We start from the raw sequence: 20,572 nt of genomic DNA on the forward strand, positions 1-20,572 counted from the left end.
TCTTCCACTCTGATCACTCCTCCAGATCCCTCCACTCTGCTCACACTTCCAGATCCCCCATCAGATCTCTCCACTCTGATTACACCTCCAAATCCCCCCCAGATCCCTCTTCCACTCTGATCACACCTCCAGATCCCCCACCAGATCCCTCTACTCTGATCACCCCCCCATATGTCTTCCACTCTGCTCACTCCTCCAGATCCCCCACCAGATCCCTCTACTCTGATCACCCCCCCATATGTCTTCCACTCTGCTCACTCCTCCAGATCCCTCTACTCTGATCACCCCCCCCCCCCATATGTCTTCCACTCTGCTCACTCCTCCAGATCAACCACCAGATCCCTCTACTCTGATCACCCCCCCATATGTCTTCCACTCTGCTCACTCCTCCTGATCCCCCACCAGATCCCTCTACTCTGATCACACCTCCAGATGTCTTCCACTTTGATCACACCTCCAGATACCCCAGCAGATTCCTCCATTCTGATCACACCTCCAAATCCCTCCACTGTGCTCACACCTCGTGATCACACCCCCAGATCCCTCCACTCTGATAACACCTCCAAATCCCCCCCCCCAGATCCCTCTTCCACTCTGATCACTCCTCCAGATCCCTCCACTCTGATCACACCCCCAGATCCCTCCACTCTGATAACACCTGCAAATACCCCCAGATCCCTCTTCCACTCTGATCACACCCCCAGATCCCTCCACTCTGATAACACCTGCAAATACCCCCAGATCCCTCTTCCACTCTGATCACACCTCCAGATCCCCCACCAGATCCCTCTACTCTGATCACACCTCCAGATGTCTTCCACTTTGATCACACCTCCAGATTCCCTCCACTCTGATCTTGCCTCTAGATCCCACCACTCTAATTACACCCTCCCAGATATCCCCTCCCCCATCACACACACAATCCCTCTCATCGGTCCTGCAGCACCAGGGACAGGAGGTGCTGCAGGACCGCTGGCTACCTACCCCACTGCCTCCCCTGACCGTCCGTCCCTGCCTCACTCCTACCAGACGCGGTGTGGAGGTTGGAGTCGGTCTGCTGCCCGGGGCTGCCGGTGAGATCAGAGACAGGAGCTCTGGTGATGGTTGTGGAACTTCAATAGGTTGATTTGAAGCACATTGTTGAGCACAAGGGGCAATTTTGTGTGAATTATAGAAGCACAGAGACGCTTTAGTATTTATGAAATAGATATTTATTTAATTATTGTTCATCAGTTGGCAACACAGTAACATTATTCATATTATGAATGACACATTTATCTGATTGGTGATAATTGAAGCACTCAGTCATTATTCTTTTCATGAGCTATATATATGTATTTCTGTACCTTTTATGAATCGTCTATGTTTATAATGGGTGTATGATTTTGTCTTTTTTTTTTTTTTTGGTGGTATTTAATCACCATTGGGTATTACATTTTTTTCTAAACAAACAAAAATAGACCAAAAATATTCAAAAAATAAAACTTTTTCTTTGTTTCCGTTATAAAATTTTGCAAATTAGTAATTTTTCTTCTTCACTGATGGGCACTGATTGGCACTGATTGGGGCTGCACTGACGATCAGTGTAAACGTCCCCTGTCACTGGATCACCGGTTATCGGCTTTCCTTTCCTCAGACAGTGACAGTGCTGAGGAAAGGTAAATGTTGATAACCGGTGTTCTGGCAGATAGTGTCCTGCCATCATATAGTGTCCGCCCCCTACTGCGCATGCGCAGTACGGGGCAGAAGAGGCTTTGGAAAAATCTCCGAAGCTGAACGGTGAGTGGAGGAACCGTGAGTGGAGGTGGTAGCCCCACCATCCAAGCGGACATAGGGTTGTGAAAATTAGAGGGCCCCTCGCGGGCGTGCTTCGCTCGCCACGCTTCGGGCTCGGCCTCGCTGCGCTCAGCTCTTTTATATTCCTACTCTATCTCCACTTGGATGGTGGGGATAGAACCTAGACTCACGGCGCAGGCCCGCCACGCTTCGGGCTCGGCCTCGCTGGGCTTCGGGCTCGGCCTCGCTCGCCACGCTTCGGGCTCGGCCTCGCTGCGCTCAGCTCTTTTATATTCCTACTCTACGTCCACTTGGATGGTGGGGATAGAACCTGGACTCACCGCGCAGGCGCCGTTCATCCTCTGCTATTTTCGGAATCTGTGTTGCTGTGTACTGCGCATGCGCAGTACACAGCGGACACTATCCGATGGGGGACCATATATGATAGGACACCGGCAATTGTTTCCATGTGAGAAGCTGTGATTGGACACAGCTGAACACATGGTAAAGGGCCGCTGTGATTGGCCCTTTTCCTCGATTTGTGATCAGCTGTTTTCAAAGGACGCAGCGATCACAGAGCGTGCCCCTCAGGGCTCGTGGCATGGTGGGGTTCTGGGAGGACGTCAATAGATGCCCTCAAAGAACTGGGCGACCGCGCTGTAGCCGTCATTCGGCAAATGGTTAATCTTACTGCTCCTCTAATTGTATGCTTTCTTCCATTGTGACTCTGCTCCTGCTGTACCCAGTAGTTTTCGACACCTCTTCGTTAAACAGATTCTCTATCAGCTCATGGAATGTCTTTCTTACTTTAGTCTTCATAACTTTGCCCAAGAGGACATAGAGAACGGGGTTGATACAACTATTGGTTTCGGCCAAGGCTTGTGAGAAAAGGTCCAGAATGGTCACCACGAGGTTGTCGAAGTACAGCACTATAAATCCCATTATATGGTAGGGAGCCCAGCTCACAAAAAACGCTACGGCAATGCCAAATACCACTTTGGTGGTCTTGTTGCCCGCCTTTACAAACCTGGTCCTTTTCAACTTGAAGGCCAGACAAGCATAACTGCCAGAGATGATTAAGAGGGGTATGAGAAAGCCAAAAATCATGCGAGTAACTGTAACCGTCTCATCTGGAAAAGTCACATGAGTTTCCACGTTCATGTCACTTCCATTACTGTCCTGAAGGCCACCTTGTTGGTATCCACATAGTGTTAGGTTCTTCTCTATGTAGGTGGTTCTGTAGAGGACAGCGGGTAGACACATCAAGAAGGACAACATCCATATAGCCAAGCATGTGATCCAGGCCATTCGTAGGTTGCAGTGGTTTCTGGCCCACACGGGTTGGACAACCAGGATACAGCGGTAAACGCTTATCGCCACCAGACTGAAAACACTGGCAAACATGGTGAAGATAACAATGGAGGGTAACATCTTGCAGAGGGCGGGACCGTACAACCATTCCTCATAGAAGAATTGGGCTATGAAGAATGGGAAAGCCAGGCAGCAAGTCAAATCGGCCAGAGCAAGGTTCCAAAACCAAATGTTCATCACTGTCCACTTCATCTTCATACCAATAACCCAAAGAACCAGAAAATTGCCAGGAATGCCAACAACAGTCGTGATAACCATAATTAGGATGGTGAACACATGTTGGTTTGAATCCATGGATGATGATTCCGTATCACTTGCATTCAACATTCTGCTTTCCTGTAAAGACAACAGGATTAGCTGGAGATAAGTGAACTTTATCTACTCAGTCTCGTCAGAATCTCATCATTCTAAACTAGGGTTGCACCAACACCGGTATCAGTATCAGTGCCGATACTAAGCATTTGCACAAATATCGGTACTTGTGCAAATGCTCCGATACCTGAAACTAGAGCTGGGGAAAAAAATCGATTTAAATCTTGAATCAAGTTGAGAGGTCAAATCGATTCAAAATTTAAGCAAATCGATTTTTTTTTTCCACCACCGTGTCGTTCCTGAGGTGCTACGGGCAGGATTTTTTAATGCGAGGCCTTGGCTTTGGCCTAGTCCATGAGACCGGATGCCGCGGACTATGCCCAAACGCAGAGGACTAGGCCGAAGCCCCGGCCTCGCCTAAAAACTCCTGCCTGCAGCTTCCCAGGCGCGATGTCTGCGGACAGGAGTTTTTAGGCGAGACCGTGGCTTCAGCCTGGTACGCGAGGCCGGGTGCCGTGGACTAGGCCGCAGCCACGGCCTCGCCTAAAAACTCCTGCCTGCATCTCCCCGGGACCGGCGCTGACACCGCGCCGGTCCTGAGGAGCTGCGGGCAGGAATTTTTATGCAAGCCCTCGGCTTTGCCCTAGTCCGCGAGACCGGACGCCGCAGACAAGGCCGCGGCCACGGCCTTGCCTAAAAACTCCTGCCTGCAGCTCCCCAGGACCGGCGGTGTCCATAAAAAAAAAAGACTTGATTTGAATCATGAATCAAGTTTTTTTATTTTTCTAAATCGCAGATTTTTTTTTTTTTTTTAAAGAAAATCGCCCAGCTCTACCTGAAACCGATATTTTCAGGCTCGGTTCTATCAGCTGTCAGTGAGATTCCCCCACTGACAGCTGACAGCTGTTTACAACGGCATCTCCCCGTTCAGCCTCACCGTGAGACGATCGCGGGCATCCCCACGGCGATCGAGTCCGTGGGACCCGCGACCGTACTCACGGGGGTCCCCGACCGGCACGTGAGTGCGCCGCCGGCGGTGAGCACGTGATGGCAGGGCGGCATATAGAAATGGACGTGCCTGTACGCCAATATGCCTGCCCGTGCCATTCTGCCGACGTACAGCGGCGTGCGCTGGTCGGGAAGTGGTTAAGGAAAAAAACTTACATTTAAATGCCCATCAATGCAACCTTATCAGTGTCCATTTGTAGCCTTGTCAGTGTTATTTTCAGCTGTGCGAGAACGAGAACGGCTGAAAGCAGGACATCCGGCTCTGTATCTCGGCGGCTTTCGGCCACTCTCGGCCGTTCTCTGCAACTTTCAGCCATTCTCGGCCATTCTCGGCAGCCTTCGGTCACTCTCGGCCATTCTCGGCAGCCTTCGGTCACTCTCGGCCATTCTCGGCAGCTTTCGACCACTCTCGGCCGTTCTCGGCAGCTTTAGGCCACTCTCGGCCGTTCTCGGCATCTTTCAGCCGTTCTCGGCAGCTTGATTTAAAATTGGCTTATAGGACATGGCGGTGCTCTACCACTAAGACTCCCACAGTACCATCCTGTGATGGAGCCTTGGTAAACTTTTTGATACAGTTGTCAGTAGGTATCAGTAATTGGTATCGGCGAGTACTAAAAAAAAATGATCGGTACTCGTACTTGTAAAACAAATGGTATCAGTGCATCCCTATTCTACACCCATGTTAGCAGGCTGTAGTTCATCATCTACCATCACAATGTTTGTCACATATAAACATGCTATTGATGTTTAACCACCTATCGCTGTGCATTAATAAATGGCAATAAATGGTAAGTGGATGGACATTTTTGCAACGCTGTTAAAAAACGCAATCTGTTAACGCCTCGTGCACATGCTGGGCGGGGGACACAATATGAAGCTGCAGACTGGAACGCGCTAGTGGATTCACGATGGACCTTTATTCATTTATTGTTGGCGGGCAGCTGACACACAGGCACCCCGATGTATGGGGGGCGTCGCAGTGAACTTCCTGGTTTAGAGGCACATATGCATGTGTCCTCTCGCTGATCTGTGCTGTGATTGAACTCAGCATGAGGTGGTCAGCAGGTTACAGCCAATCATTTTGGCTGTATACCTGCAGATCCGCTGTGGCCGATCACAGCGTAGAGATCTGGGTGCTTGTAAATTTCTCCCTGCTTTAGGTTAGCGCTCAGAACTGAAAGCAAGGAGAAGTTCCAGCCAGGACCCCTCTACTGATATAAAGATCTATATAGAGGAATCAGGACCTCCTTCCTCCTGCTGGTGACCCCTCTAGTGATATAAAGATCTATATAGAGGAATCGGAACCTCCTTCCTCCTGCTGGTGACCCCTCTACTGATATAAAGATTTATATAGAGGAATCAGGATCTTCTTCCTCCTGATGGTGATCCCCCGCCGATTGTGAGCCTGTGGGCAGCTTTCGGCCAGCCTCAGCCGTTCTCGTCGGCTTTCGGCCACCTTCGGCCGTTCTCGGTGGGTTTCAGCCACTCCTGTGCCGAGAATGGCCGAAGGCGGGCAAAGGCCGTCGAGAACAGCAGAGAGCGGTCGAAAGCCGCCGAGAACGGCCAAAGGCGGCCGAAAGCAGGACATCCGGCTCTGTTACTCGGTGGCGCTATTTTAAAATGGCAAAGCTGAAAAAGACCCTGACAAGGCTACATGACAAGGCTGCATGACAAGCAGGGGCGGACTGACCATTCGGGCACTCGGGCACTGCCCGAGGGCCCCATGCCACCAAGGGGCCCCATCAGGGTTGCCAGCCTCAATAAAATCAGGGACGGTATTTAAAAATCTGTGTTTTTTTAAAGATCCCAAGATTATAGCTGCCCCATCTCTACAGTACCTTTTCAGTGTGTGTATGTGTATTCTGTGTGTGTATACGGTGTGTGTATATTGTGTGTCTGTGTGTGTATACTGTATGGCCATAATCTATTGCCTAGGGGCCCCATAATCTCCTATTGCCCAGGGGCCCCATAATCTTCTCCTATTGCCCGGGGCCCCATAATCTCCTATTGCCCGGGGGCGCCATGAGTTGTCAGTCCGCCCCTGATGACAAGGCTACAAATGACCATGACAAGGCTACATGACAAGGCTGCATGACAAGGCTGCATGACAAGGCTACATGACAAGGCTGCATGACAAGGCTGCATGACAAGGCTACATGACAAGGCTGCATGACAAGGCTGCATGACAAGGCTGCAAATGACACTGACAAGGCTGGAGATGGACACTGATAAGGCTGCATTGATGGGCATTAAAATGTTATTTCCTTAAACTTCCCTCCTAAAAGTTTTTTTTCTCTTAAAATTCCCACCTAAACTTGGGGTGCGTTTTATATGCCGGCGCGTGTTATATGCCAATAAATACGGTATATAGAGGAATCAGGACCTCCTTCCTCCTGCTGGTGACCCCTCTAGTGATATAAAGATCTATATAGAGGAATCTGGACCTCCATCCTCCTGCTGGTGAGCCCTCTAGTGATATAAAGATCTATATAGAGGAGGGATATACAATTAGCGGACCTCCAGCTGTTGCAGAACTACAAGTCCCATGAGGCATAGCAAGACTCTTGACGGGACTTGTAGTTTTGAAACAGCTGGAGGTCCGCTAATTGCATATCCCTGATATAGAGGAATTGGGACCTCCTTCCTCCTGCTGGTGACCCCTCTACTGATATAAAGATCTCTATAGAGGAATTGGGATCTCCTTCCTCCTATTGGTGTGATCCCCCAATAATTCTATTAGCTGTCCCCGCTGCCTACTCACACTGTTTTCTCATTTTGCAATCATCTGAAATGTCCCCGCCCCCCCCCCCCCAAATATTTTTATTCTGTAGTTCTGGCTAACATTGCATCCCCATCAATTTACTTTATCAAAGGATTCTTGTCCCCTAAATCTTTATTTTTCACATTCAGAAACACTGACCTGCCGTTTCCACTGTTTGAAACAATCTTCCAGCAATGCCAAATTCCATGTTCCACCAGCAACGTCAGCCCTACTACAAACCATTTTGTAATCAAAAAAAATACATACCTTACCCGCCGAGCCTTACACTTAGAGACAGATAAATAGAACGTTCCTAGTACAGAGCCTTGTGGCACACCACTAGTGGTTGGTCTCTCTTCTGAATGTAATCCATATACAACCAAACTCTGATATCTACCCTTTACCCAACCACGTCCTCTACTGACCTGTTGGTGGCGTCTGCAGTAGATCAGAAGAATCTTCTTGAATGGTATCGGGTAATCTGGAGCTTAGTAACCAAATGACAGCTGCATCTGCCTAAACAGTAAGTCCAGATACTATCAATGGTGCAAAAGCTTCATCCCCCACGGATCTAGAAAATAGTACAAGGTAGCGGCTCGCAGGGAACTCCGAGAATGTCACAAACTCAATGCGACTCACATCCTCAAACTAGTAAAGCGAAAGAAGAGATGAGCCAGATAGACACATTGTAGTAAAAGTTAAAAAGTCATACAAGTCTTCGAATAAACTAAACTTACCTTTGCGCAACTTCCTTTCTGAGTTATTTTAAATATAGGCACTTAGAAAGAAAAACAATTGCATCACTGTAAGTGGTTTGTAGGCAGGGCTGGACTGGGACAGAAATTTGGCCCTGGACTTCATCCAGACTGGCCCACTTACATTTTGAGTGTCCCATCAGCACCCCTTACATCAGAGTGCCCCATTACCAGCCCCCTTACATCAGAGTGTCTCATCAGCCCCCCCCTTACATCAGAGTGTCCCATCAGCACCCCTTACATCAGAGTGCCCCATTACCAGCCCCCTTACGTCAGAGTGTCCCATCAGCAGCCCCCTTACATCAGAGTGTCTCATCAGCAGCCCCCTTACATCAGAGTGTCTCATCAGCAGCCCCCTTACATCAGAGTGTCTCATCAGCAGCCCCCTTATGTCAGAGTGTCCCACCACCAGCCCCCTTACATCAGAGTGTCCCATCAGCAGCCCCCTTACATCAGAGTGTCCCATTACCAGCCCCCTTACATCAGAGTGTCCCAACAGCAGCCCCCTTACATCAGAGTGTCCCATCAACACCCCTTACAACAGAGTGTCCCAACAGCAGCCCCCTTACATCAGAGTGTCCCATCACCAGCCCCCTTACATCAGAGTGTCCAATCAGCACCCCCTTACATCAGAGTGTCCCATCAGCACCCCCTTACATCCGAGTGTCCAATCACCAGCCCCCTTACATCAGAGTGTCCCATTACCAGCCCCCTTACATCAGAGTGTCCCATTACCAGCCCCCTTACATCAGAGTGTCACATTACCAGCCCCCTTACATCAGAGTGTCCCATCACCAGCCCCCTTACATCAGAGTGTCCCATCACCAGCCCCCTTACATCAGAGTGTCCCATCACCAGCCCCCTTACATCAGAGTGTCCAATCAGCACCCCCTTACATCAGAGTGTCCCATCAGCACCCCCTTACATCCGAGTGTCCAATCACCAGCCCCCTTACATCAGAGTGTCCCATTACCAGCCCCCTTACATCAGAGTGTCCCATTACCAGCCCCCTTACATCAGAGTGTCCCAACAGCACCCTCTTACATCAGAGTGTCCCATCAGCACCCCATTACATCAGAGTGTCCCATCAGCAGCCCCCTTACATCAGAGTGTCTCATCAGCAGCCCCCTTACATCAGAGTGTCCCATCACCAGCCCCCTTACATCAGAGTGTCCCATCAGCACCCCCTTACATCAGAGTGTCCCATCAGCACCCCCTTACATCAGAGTGTCCAATCACCAGCCCCCTTACATCAGAGTGTCCCATTACCAGCCCCCTTACATCAGAGTGTCCCATTACCAGCCCCCTTACATCAGAGTGTCCCAACAGCACCCCCTTACATCAGAGTGTCCCAACAGCACCCCCTTACATCAGAGTGTCCCATCAGCACCCCCTTACATCAGAGTGTCCCATCAGCACCCCCTTACATCAGAGTGTCCCATTACCAGCCCCCTTACAGAGTGTCCCATGAACACCCCCTTACATCAGAGTGTCCCATCAGCACCCCCATTACATTAGAGTGTCCCATGAACACCCCCTTACATCAGAGTGTCCCATGAGTACCCCCTTACATCAGAGTGTCCCATCAGCACCCCCTTACATCAGACTGTCCCATCAGCACCCCCTTACATCAGTGTGTCCCATCAGCACCCCCTTACATCAGAGTGTCCCATGAGTACCCCCTTACATCAGAGTGTCCCATGAACACCCCCTTACATCAGAGTGTCCCATCAGCACCCCCATTACATCAGAGTGTCCCATGAACACCCCCTTACATCAGAGTGTCCCATGAGTACCCCCTTACATCAGAGTGTCCCATCAGCACCCCCTTACATCAGAGTGTCCCATAAGCACCCCCTTACATCAGAGTGTCCCATCAGCACCCCTTACATCAGAGTGTCCCATGAACACCCCCTTACATCAGAGTGTCCCATCAGCACCCCCTAACCTCAGAGTGTCCCATGAACACCCCCTTACATCAGAGTGTCCCAACAGCACCACCTTACTTTAGAGTATCCCATCACCAGCCCCCTTACATCAGAGTGGCCCACTGAGCCATCGGCCCACCGGGAAACTCTCGGTAGTCCCGATGGCCAGTACATGCCTGTTTGTAGGTGGGGTGCAACGTGGTGCGGTGACAATAATACACACAGTGTCAGTATGATAATAATAATAACTCGCAATGAAATAATGCAGTGAGTTCACAAACACCCGGTGAGAAGGCGGCCAAGCCCGCAGGAAGCAAGTTTCAGCCAAACTGCCAGTCTGTAGAGAGGGGCAGAAAGTAGCCTGGCAGTCTTGAGCCCAAGCAGACAGATGGCCAGAGAAGTTGCGAGAAAAAAACTTCAAAGCTAGGTGTATTAATTAAATATATCAAATTTACGAATGAACAATCAGGACACAAACTTCCATGAGCTACCAAATAAATAATAATAATATTATTATTATTATTATTATACAGGATTTATATAGCGCCAACAGTTTGCGCAACGCTTCACAACATGAGGGCAGACAGTACACTTACAATACAAATCAATACAGGAGGGACTAGAGGGCCCTGCTCGTTAGAGCTTACAATCTAGAAGGGAGGGTCAAGTTGAAACAAAAGGTAATAACTGTGGGGGATGAGCTGCTGGAGAAAATGAAAATACAGTTGTTAGGTTGTTACATTTGTTAATATAAGGGCCGGTTCACACTGCAGGCGAGGCGAGACGACTCCGACTTGCCTCGCCGTGACCTGCCGCGACCTCAGCGGTAACTTGCAGATGACTTCTGTATAGAAGTCAATGCAAGTCGCCCTGAGGTCGCCCAAAAGTAGTACAGGAACCTTTTTTCTGAGTCGGAGCGACTCGAGTCGCTCCTCTCAGAACGGTTCCATTGTACAGAACGGGGGCGACTTGCGAGAGCGCGGCGAGGCGAGTCGTGTCGCCTCGCATCGCCCGCAGTGTGAACCGGCTCTCAATGTCCGAATGTGCCACTCAACCCCTGGTGAAATTACTTAAAAATAAATCACCAAATAAATAAATTCACCAACTGAATAAACAGGATATGAGTAAAAAAAAAATATATATATAAGTGAAAGAAATATATAAATATATAAAGTGATAAAATATATATGAACAATACTAATAGACAATATAAATGTGCATGAAATCATATAAATGTCCATAGTGTTTGAAATGAAAGAAAAAAATGAATGGATCAACAATTATTGTGTTTACAAGTCCATAAAACACAAAGAATCAGGCCGCGTACGCACGGGCGGACTGTTCGCCCAACTTTGTCCGCTGAACAGTGTTTGGGCGGACAGTCCGCTCGTGTGTGGGCTTTCAGCGGACAGTTTCAGCGGACAGTTGGACGGACAAGGTTTTTCGGAAATTCCGAAAAACTGTCCGCTGAAACCTTGTTTGAGCGAACAGTCCGCCCGTGTGTAGGCTTGTTCGACAAACTAAGTTCCGCGCATGCTCAGAAAGGATTTACACGCCGAAAGTTATAATGCAGTGTATAGGACGTCGTATTTTTCGTCCCGACGTACGGCACGTTCACGTCATCGCGCACGGTTTCAGCGGACTGTTCGTTCGTCGTGTGTGGCCATGTCCGTCCATGCTAATTTTGAGCGGACTGTTTGCCGAAACTGTTGGACGGACAAAGTTGGGCGAACAGTCCGCGCGTGTGTACGCGGCCTTAGAGGGAAAAAAAAACTTCAAATAATCCCTTCTGATGTAACGAAAAGGTAGCCAACATTAACAGAATGGCAACAGTTTCTTCTTTCCTCTAGACATGTGCAAAAGGAAAAAATTTGTTTAGTTTAGTTTAGTTTTAATTCGTTAATTCATTAATTTCGTTTAGTTATATTCGTTAACTTCCTTAAATTCGTTTCGGATTTCGTTTAGTTTTCTACCGAATTTGAAAAATCGGCCACAATCGAAAATATTTCAACCAAATTCGAAAATATTTCTACCGGATTTGAAATGATTTCAACATGATTCGAAATTATTTCAACCGGATTCGAAAATATTTTGTGACCTGACTTTAGGGCCATGTATCTCGGGGTCATTCTCTGCTGCAGAAAAGTGCTTGTCATTTTGTGACCCGAATTTGGGGCCCCGTATCTTGGGATCTCTTGGTGCTAGAAATGCTAAATTAGGTATGCAAACACAATAGTACTAGCACTACAACATATCCAAATTTGGAGTTTCTAGCATCAAGTGACCCCCGAGATACATGGCCCTAAATTCGGGTCACAAAATATTTTCGAATGCGGTTGAAATAATGTCGAATCATGTTGAAATCATTTAGTACTTTGGCTCAAATACAATACAACACCCTTCTCACTCAGTTCTTAGGAATGCACTTTGCCAGTAATCCATACTCCAGCAAAAAAATAATTAGCTGATTGGACTATAAGATTTACTTTGAGCTGACCTTTTGTTTCATTAGATCTTTAAAGAATTACAGAATCGTGTCGAATTCATTCGTTATATTTCTTTCGTATTCGTTGCAATTTGTTATTTTTTTATTCGGACATTCGGATGCATCCGAATGTCCGAAAGATGCAAAATTTGGACGAATTTTCGATTCGTTACAAAACGAATTGCACAAGCCTACTTTCCTCTCCCTCTTCTGATAGACGCACCACACACAGTCCCGCAGGTAACAGCTCCCGGACAAAATATATAATGTAACCAAATGGCCGCTTACCAGATCCAAAGATCAAATGGCCATATATCAGGATAGACGATGTTTCCTCTCAATTCCTCGGCAAAGGATTATCCACTTCTCGGTAGACGGTGATCCCTCTCCCGCTCCGTACTCAGCTGTAGTGATGGACGAACTTCCGACGGGACGTTTCGCGAACGGGGCCGATAGTTCGCGAACCGGAACCTTCGCGGCGGGCCCCATTGACTTCAATGGGAGGCGAACTTCGCAAACCTATAGGTCAAATTTGCAACCAAAAAATAATAATTAGCTGGGCAAACATAGTCCCACCACATGGCCAATGACATAACACATGTATGAGGTGAATCTGGGATCGACAACTACAAGCATTCTTTTTTTATATGGGAAATTGTTCTGACAATTCAGGACTGTGGAGCGCATGAAGGCAATGGAGGAGACGGAAGGTCAGGGACCAGGGTAGGCAAAGAAGAGGGTGCAGGAGATGATCACCAGCAGCGTGACATACGTGATAGAGTCATCTGACAACAGCACCGTGATAGAGAGCACTGACATCAGCAGCTTGACATAAAGCATTAACACCAGCACCGTGACATATAGCATTGACAGCAACACCGTGATAGAGAGCACTGACATCAGCAGCGTGACATAAATCACTCACACCAGCACCGTGATATACAGCACTGACAGCAGCACCGTGATAGAGAGCACTGACATCAGAAGCGTGACATACAGCACTGACATCAGCACCGTGATATACAGCACTGACAGCAGCACCGTGATAGAGAGCACTGACAGCAGCACCGTGATAGAGAGCACTGACATCAGAAGCGTGACATACAGCACTGACATCAGCACTGTGATATACAGCACTGACAGCAGCACCGTGATAGAGAGCACTGACATCAGCAGAGTGACATTAAGCACTCACACCAGCACCATGATATACAGCACTGACAGCAGCACCGTAAGCAGCCCCAGGAGGAAGTCAGCACAGCACAGGGATGGTGTGATCCCCTTATAATAAGCAGGCCCAGGAGAAAATCAGCACAGCACAGGGATGGTGTGATCCCCTCATAATAAGAACCCCCAGGAGGAAGTCAGCACAGCACATGGATGGTGTGACCCCCTCATAATAAGCAGGCCCAGGAGAAAATCAGCGCAGCACAGGGATGGTGTGATCCCCTCATAATAAGCAGGCCCAGGAGAAAATCAGCACAGCACAGGGATGGTGCGATCCCCTCATAATAAGAACCCCCAGGAGGAAGTCAGCACAGCACAGGGATGGTGTGATCCCCTCATAATAAGCAGGCCCAGGAGAAAATCAGCACAGCACAGGGATGGTGTGATCCCCTCATAATAAGAACCCCCGGGAGGAAGTCAGCACAGCACAGGGATGGTGTGATCCCCTCATAATAAGAACCCCCGGGAGGAAGTCAGCACAGCACAGGGATGGTGTGATCCCCTCATAATAAGAACCCCCGGGAGGAAGTCAGCACAGCACAGGGATGGTGTGATCCCCTCATAATAAGCAGGCCCAGGAGTAAATCAGCACAGCACAGGGATGGTGTGATCCCCTCATAATAAGTAGGCCCAGGAGTAAATCAGCACAGCACAGGGATGGTGTGATCCCCTCATAATAAGCAGGCCCAGGAGAAAATCAGCACAGCACAGGGATGGTGTGATCCCCTCATAATAAGCAGGCCCAGGAGGAAGTTAGCACAGCACAGGGATGGTGTGATCCCCTTATAATAAGAACCCCCAGGAGGAAGTCAGCACAGCACAGGGATGGTGTGATCCCCTCATAAGCAGCCCCAGTAGAAATATGACACCGCTCAACCTCTTCAAAGAGGAGGGTAGGGGCATATAGTACGGTGTGCTTTTTTGGGACAAGGAAGTGAGCCAAATGAAGAACGAAGGTCTGTGTGCTTGATTAAAAAAATTGTTTATAGACATATACATGGTCTACTGGTCACATGTGCTGAATTCCTCCGAGATCCATGCCTCATTCATTTTTAGAAATGTGAGGTAGTTAACACTGTCGTGAGCTAGGCGAATACGCTTATCGGTCACGATCCCCCCTGCTGCGCTGAACGTCCTTTCGGACAGGACACTGGATGAGGGGCAAGCCAACAGTTCGATTGCAAATTGGGAAAGCTCTGGCCAGAGGTCAAGCCTGCCCACCCAGTAGTCCAGGGGTTCATCACTCCTCAGAGCGTCCACATCGGCCGTTAACCCAATGTAGTCGGACACCTGATGGTCTAGGCGTTCCCTGATGCTGGATCCGGATGACACCTGTCGATGGGTCGGCTGAAAGAATGACCTCATATCCGAAGTCACTAACACATCTTCAAACCGGCCTCTTCTTGCAGGCGCTGTTGGATTGGTACCCGCAACTCCTTCTCTGGGAGTGGGAATTGCTCCTCTGCCAGCGCACGCAAAAGCAGAATGCAGCGTTTGTCGAAGTAAGGCCTGGAAGTGCTGCATTCTGACAGCCCTCTGCGATGGCGGTAACATTTCCGCCATTTTGTGTTTGTACCGGGGGTCTAAGTACGTTGCCACCCAGTACTGGTCCTTGACCCTTATGCTTTTTATACGGGGGTCCCTATTAATACACTGGAGCATGAAGGCCCCCATTTGCACTAAAGTGGAAGCGGTGTGGTGGCCTGGCTCCTGCTCATCATCCAGGATAATGTCGTCCTCTTCATTCTCCTCTCCCCATCCACGACCAACAGGGATCCCAGAAAGGTTTAAAGCATGCTCTTCTTGCTCCTCCTCATCCGCCCCGGCACCATCCTCCTCTGACTCCTCTTCAGACTCCTGTTGTTGACTTGTCTCAGATAGAGTAGCCCCCCCTGGGAATTCATCCAGCATTGCGACTTCCTCATATTCCCGCTCCTGCTCCTCCACAGCTTGATCAATGACACGACGCAATGCACGCTCCATAAAGAAGGCATAAGGTACCATGTCACTGATGGCGCCATGGCTGCGACTGACCAGTTTGGTGATCTCCTCAAATAGCTGCAGAAGTCTGCATGCATCGCGCATGAGCAGCCACTGGCGCGGTGAAAAAAACCCCAGCTCCCCAGAACCGTTTCTGCCGCGGAGTTCATACAGGTAGACGTTAACTGCATGTTTCTGCTGGAGCAGCCTATCAAGCATATAGAAGGTTGAGTTCCATCGTGTCGGGCAATCGCAAATAAGACGTTTGACCGGCAGATTGTGTCGCCGCTGAATGTCAGCAAGGCGAGCCATGGCCGTGTAAGATCTTCTGAAATGGGCCGAGATTTTCCTTGCCTGCCGCAAGATGTCCTGGACCCCAGGGTATTTGACAACGAATCGCTGCACGACCAAGTTTAAGATGTGTGCCATGCATGGCACGTGCGTGATTTTGCCCTGTTTCAATGCACTAAGCAGATTGGCACCTTTGTCACACACCACTTTACCAACTGTCAAATTGAGCGGTGTTAGCCACTGATCTGCCTGTGAACGCAAAGCTGAAAGGAGTGCCGGGCCAGTGTGGCTCTTGGCTTCCAGGCACAACAGACGCAGCACAGTATGGCAACGTCTCACCTGGCATGTGGAATAGGTTCTGGGGAGCTTGGGCGGTGCAGCGGAAGAGACGCTAGCAGCGGAAAAGGAGGAGGCAGCTGGGGAGGAGAGGGAGGAGGATGGAGTAGGAGGAGGAGGAGAAGAAGAGTCAGGCCTGCATGCAATCCGTGGCGGTAAAACCAAATCTACACGGGTGCCACGGGTTACATGCTTGACGGCCGTCAGAAAATTCACCCAGTGGGCAGTAAAAGTGATATACCTTCCCTGCCCGTGTTTGCTAGACCACGTGTCTGTGGTCAGATGTATCTTGGCACCGACACTGTGTGCCAGAGATACATTCACTTGCCGCTGAACATGGCCATATAGCTCTGGGATGCCCTTCTCTGAGAAATACTTCCTTCCTGGGACCTTCCATTGTGGTGTTCCAATGGCCACAAATTTGCGAAAGGCCTCCGAGTCCACCAGTTTATATGGCAGTAGTTGGCGGGCTATCAGTTCTGACAAGCCAGCCATCAACCGTTGGGCAAGAGGGTTATCCGGCGTCATCATTTTTTTACGCTCGAACATTAGGCCCACGGAAGCCTGCCTTTTTGCAGAAAAACGTGAGCTTGGCGTGATGGAAGGTAGAGTGGAGGACAATTGTGAGGAGAGAGAAGTAGAAGACGAGGCTGGACGGTGAGAGCCTGCAGTGTGGCTTTGTGTGTTCCGTTGCTCCCACTCGGCTCGATGATGGCTGCTCATGTGCCTTCTTAAGGCGGTCGTCCCTAGGTGAGTGTTGGGCTTACCGCGACTAATGCGTTGACTGCAAAGATTGCAGATGGCAACGCTATTGTCAGCAGCGGACACGTTAAAAAAAGCCCACACTGCGGAGCCATGTGCCGGTGTCCTGGGAGCGCCAGATGTGACCGTACATGGTCGATGACTCGCTCCTGATACATTTTCAGTCTGCTTTGTCCCTCCTGTGCAATGTAAGTTAGTCCTGCTTCTCCTCCCTATCTGCTGGTCCATATCTCCCTCTGAACTACCCTCCTCTTCCTCTCTTGTGGGCACCCACGTGACATCACTAGACACGTCATCATCAACGTCACCTTCCCCACCGCTATAAGTAGAGATCTCAGAGTAGGCAGCAAACTCGGGGACCAACCTCCTTCTTGGGCTGATCTGGGTACTGTCGTCAGACTGCTGAGTAGCGGTTGTTGCTACCTCCTCTTCCTGATCCAATGCCAAGAGTGGCTGCGCATCAGAAATGTCCTCTTGATATGGATCGGAAAATAATTCCTGTGACTCAAGCGGAAGGTATGTGGTGGTGGTGGTGTTGTTGGTGGTAGTGTCTTTGGGGGTGCACATAGCAGAGAGTGAAGAAGAGGGTGCAGATCGAGAGGATGAGGAGGGTGCAGAAGAGTAAGGCTGAGTGAGCCACTCAACCAAGTCTGGTGCGTCCTTTAAAGTAATTGAACGCACCTTCTGCAACTTCCCACTTTGGCTCAAGGCTGTTGCTCCTGCCCTACCCCTACCACCCCTGCGGAAGGGCCTGCCTCTTCCTCTGCCTGTCATTTTTTAAATGACCCTGTGACAAAACTCTTAGTCCCTATACCGATGAAGGACTGCTGCAGTATAGGGCAGCGGTCAGCAGTGGTGCACCTTAACCCTATGTATTGTGGACCGATACCGGTCCTTACAGAACAGCAGACTGTACCTCACTCAACCCTATGTACTGTAGCACCCTTCACCAAGTTACCAGTCCTTATAAGGACCTTTGTGGACCAAGTAGGTTGTGTGTGACTGATTAGCAGACTGTACGTCAGTCCCTATACCGCTGAAGGACTGCTGCAGTATAGGGCAGCGGTCAGCAGTGGTGCACCTCAACCCTATGTATTGTGGACCGATAGCGGTCCTTACAGAACAGCAGACTGTACCGCACTCAACCCTATGTACTGTAGCACCCTTCACCAAGTTACCAGTCCTTATAAGGACCTTTGTGGACCAAGTAGGTTGTGTGTGACTGATTAGCAGACTGTACGTCAGTCCCTATACCGCTGAAGGACTGCTGCAGTATAGGGCAGCGGTCAGCAGTGGTGCATCTCAACCCTATGTATTGTGGACCGATAGCGGTCCTTACAGAACAGCAGACTGTACCGCACTCAACCCTATGTACTGTAGCACCCTTCACCAAGTTACCAGTCCTTATAAGGACCTTTGTGGACCAAGTAGGTTGTGTGTGATTGATTAGCAGACTGTACGTCAGTCCCTATACCGCTGAAGGACTGCTGCAGTATAGGGCAGCGGTCAGCAGTGGTGCACCTCAACCCTATGTATTGTGGACCGATAGCGGACCTTACAGAACAGCAGACTGTACCGCACTCAACCCTATGTACTGTAGCACCCTAGACCAAGTTACCAGTCCTTATAAGAACTTTTGTGGACCAAGCAGGTTGGTTGTTAGTAATTAGCAGACTGTACTTCAGTCCCTATACCAATGAAGGACTGCTGCAGTATAGGGCAGCGGTCAGCAGTGGTGCACCTCAACCCTATCTATTGTGGACCGATAGCGGTCCTTACAGAACAGCAGACTGTACCTCACTCAACCCTATGTACTGTAGCACCCTACACAGACCAAGTTACCAGTCCTGATAAAGAGCTTTGTGGAACAAGTGAGTTGTGAATGATTAGCAAACTGCAGCAGAAGGGCAGCAGTCAAGTATAATATTCTTTCTATATTTGGAAGAAAGAATATTATACGTGTACAAGCCTATTACCGTACCACTGATACCAGTCCTGAAAAGAACCTTTGTGGAACTAATAGTAACAGCAACTGTTTAAACTGACCCTCACTGCCTGACACACTGCTTCCTTCCTTTCCCTATACAAACTAGCAAAAAAGAGGAGACTGGAACAATTACTGGTTACTGGAATAGCTGTTTTGTGGACCTGATAGTAACAGCTAATGATGATGATGATGATGATGATGACTAATCTGGCTGTCCCTAAAATAGCAGCAGACACACCGTCCTGTCCCTTTCTCTAAACTGACAAAAGACACTCAGGCTGCTGCAACAATCAGTAGCACAGCAAACCTATATACACCTAAGGCCGCGTACACACGGGCGGATTGTCCGCCCAACTAAGTTCGTCAGACAGTCTGGCAGACAGTCTGTCCAACTTTTAAATGAACGGACTTGACCACACACGATGAACGAACAGTCCTCTGAAAACTTGCGCGATGACGTGTACAGCACGTACGACGGGACTAGAAATTTGACGTCCAATACACTGCAATGCAACCTTCGCCGTGTAAATCCTTTCTGAGCATGCGCCGTACTTAGTCCGTCCAACTTGCCTACTCACGAGCGGACTGTCCGCTGAAACCAAGTTTAAACGGACATAATTACGGAAATTCCGTAAGACTTTGTTCGTCAGACAGTCCGCTGAAAAAGTCCGCTGAAGCCCACACACGAGCGGATTGTCCGCTGAAACACGGTTCAGCGGACTAAGTTGGGCGGACAATCCTCTCGTGTGTATGCGGCCTAACACCTATACCAGTCCTGAAAAGAACTTTTGTGTACCAAATAGCTAGTGGTTTATCTGTCCCTACTCCACACAGCAACCTTTCCAACCTTTCCCTATAGTGACAGAAGAAAGAATGTAAAATGGCTGCCGGATCGGGTGTATTTATAGGTTAGGGGGAATGTCCCCATGATGGATGTGTCAGCATAGGTCAAAGTTCGTTTACACATTAAACACGTAAGTCCGCCGGGCGAACGACGCCAATAGTCCGCGAAACGAGCGGACCGTGAACGACCGAAATTCGCCGCGAAACGACCACCGGGCGAACCGTTTGGCCATCACTAGACACAGACACATTGGGTATCGGCACAGACTGGGGAGACACAGACACATTGGGTATGGGCACAGACTGGGGAGACACATTGGGTATGGGCACAGACTGGGGAGACACATTGGGTATTGGCACAGACTCAGATGGACTCACAGGCCCTCCAGCTGCTGAGCTCTGTGCATCCTCCATGTCCAGACGGAAAAACTCCCTCATGAGCTCCGGCTTGTTGTGCATTGCCTCAGGACACTGACTATAAGGATGTCCCACCGCATTGCACAGATTACACCTTATAATATTACAATCCTTTGCCAAATGCCCTATACCCTGACACAGGGAGCACTTCATCACCGGACAGGAGGATGCAAGATGCCCTTTATCTCCACATTTGTTGCAGAGCTTTGGCTGGCCCGGGTAGAAGATGGTCAGCCTGTCCCTCCCCAGGAAAGCTGAGGATGGCAGATGTTGGACAACATTATCAATGACCTTTAATTTCAGCTGCACAGACCATCCCCCTGTCCATATTCC

At 49.3% G+C, this 20,572-nt stretch overlaps 1 pseudogene; it reads right to left on the reverse strand.

Moving 5' to 3' along the window:
• Positions 1 to 1,188: 1,188 nt before the first annotated feature.
• Positions 1,189 to 3,474, reverse strand: LOC143961292 (C3a anaphylatoxin chemotactic receptor pseudogene; annotated as a pseudogene).
• Positions 3,475 to 20,572: the final 17,098 nt, after the last annotated feature.

The sequence above is a fragment of the Lithobates pipiens genome, unplaced genomic scaffold (assembly GCF_037356315.1).
Source record: "Lithobates pipiens isolate NorthernLeopardFrog02 unplaced genomic scaffold, aLitPip1_a1.2 Scaffold_110, whole genome shotgun sequence".
NCBI classification, from domain to species: domain Eukaryota; kingdom Metazoa; phylum Chordata; class Amphibia; order Anura; family Ranidae; genus Lithobates; species Lithobates pipiens.